The sequence below is a fragment of the Bactrocera latifrons genome, unplaced genomic scaffold (genome assembly GCF_001853355.1).
Source record: "Bactrocera latifrons isolate USDA-ARS-PBARC rearing strain unplaced genomic scaffold, ASM185335v1 scaffold_82, whole genome shotgun sequence".
Classification (NCBI taxonomy): Eukaryota; Metazoa; Arthropoda; class Insecta; order Diptera; family Tephritidae; genus Bactrocera; species Bactrocera latifrons.
The window spans coordinates 47,783-50,003 of record NW_017537512.1 but is presented as its reverse complement, the minus strand read 5'-3'; positions in this window follow the sequence as shown (position 1 = coordinate 50,003).

The window sequence follows — 2,221 nt, the reverse complement described above, 5'->3', positions numbered from 1 at the left end:
TCGGTAGGTTCGATATTTCTAAAATAAAAAAATAATTTTTTTGAAAACATATTGTCTGACATCTTTTTGGATTTTTTTTTTTAAATATATTTTAATCATTTCTCAATATGTGATCTGGTCTACGAAAAGGGAGCTAACGTGCGAAAACTAGTTTTCTGGGAAACAGCTGTTAAAAATCTCATCTTCCATCCGAATCAACTAAAAAGTGAAAATTGATTTTTTGACACCTAAGCCCCATTTCCGTAGACCAGGTCACATAAATATATTGGTTTCTAAATGTGCTTTTTTCTTTATTTGAGAATAAAAAATTTGAATATATTTGAAAATATATTTTCAAAAAAAATTTCAAATTATATAAAAAAAAGAGTAAATTAAATAATTTATAAAGTAAAAAATTAGTGCTAGTTAATTAAACTACTTTATATTTAGCCTTAGCGTTAGACTCACTCATACACAACAACAACAGTTGAATTCTGCGGTACATAGTATATACAGTTTATGTATGCATGTAAATATATACATACATATAGAAACAGGATTTTCAATAAATTACATTTCACACGCTCAGTTTGCAGGCGCTCAAGGCATAATTAAATAAATTAAAAATCGTTATTTTGGTACTCGAGCTGAAGTAGTCGCAATTTTCGCCTTTGTAGTTGCTGTAATTTTATTGGAATTATGCATTAGCACCGCAACAACATTATTTTTTACGCCTACTTTTATTTATAAATTAAATTATTTAATAAAAATGGCACATTTTAAATACAGCACACATACATACATCCAAGCATGTATATAAATATACATATATAGTATATATGCAACTATTATATATATAGAGGATTTAATTATTATAAATATTTATATGTATTTAGTCCACATGCACGCTTTTTATTTTTGTATTCTAATTTAAGCTACACACTCACAGACTCACAGACTCACACACACACATACACACTATGCAATATACTTGTTTGTATGTATTTGCAGTTAAGTGTTTGCTCACATGTGCTTTGTACTTTTTATGCTAAATTAATTAATTATAATTATTTAAACATATTTTTTTTATTATTATTTACAAACATAAGTACATACATACATATGTACATATAAATAGTTATATACATGCAGTAAATATTAAGCTTGCGCCCAGCAGTTGTTGAATTCGAGCGCAAAGTGGCAGCAAGCGCGCGCAAATATTTTATTATAAACTTATAATATTTTAAATGAAATGTAAACCGTTATTTTCGATCACAAAACTACTTAGAGATACACGCATACATACATAAATACGTATGTAGTAGTTTATGTATACGCGCTTGTGTGTTGCCTACAAAAACAAAAACTCAAAAACAAGTAAAATTACTTCTACTAGCTTTAAGTCTTATAAAAAAAGATAAAGAAAAGTTATTGTCAAAATACTTGCGCCCCTCTCCCGCGCCTGTGTGGCCACGCAATACTATCAACAAAAAAAAAAACAAAAAAAAAAAAAAAAAAAAAAGTAAATAAATAAATAAAAAAAAAAGGAACTAAAGCAGCAAGTTTATTAACAATAATGAGATACACTGTAGATTTAATATACATAATATTACAAATATATCGAAATGCATATACATATATCTATATATATATTAATATAAATATATATACAATATAATATAAATAAAAGTATTAGTTGATTTTATTGCAAAGTCAATGGTTTTCTATAAATGCCGTTAGCTGGCTGCAGAGTTGCTATATTTTTGCTTTCTTTTATATACCGTTATACAAAATCCTCAAGCCACTAGCTGGCGCCACATGGGAGCAAGGACAAAGAAACATTTTGTGCAATATACAAGGGAATCGGCCGGCCGGTCTTTAACTACGCCGCACCAATATGGTCGCCTGAATGCAGTGAAATGCAAACGAGGAAGCTGCAAACTTGTCAGAGCACAGCACTCCGGACCATGACGAGATACCTCTTGATGTCTCCCATCGAGGGCCTGCATTGTGAGGTCCGTATGCTCCCAATTAAGGAGCATAAAAGAGTCGTTCCCAAGCAGCTCCTGCTGGGGAGCTTTCGCAGAAATCATTCCTGCAGTCACCTGCTTGGAACGAAACCGCCTACTAGGAACATCAAGAGCTCATTCCTCAACTACATCGATCACATCAAACAGTACACCGACAAGACGAATGCAACTAACTTCCGACATGCACTGTCCGCCATTCACAGTGGAGCCAT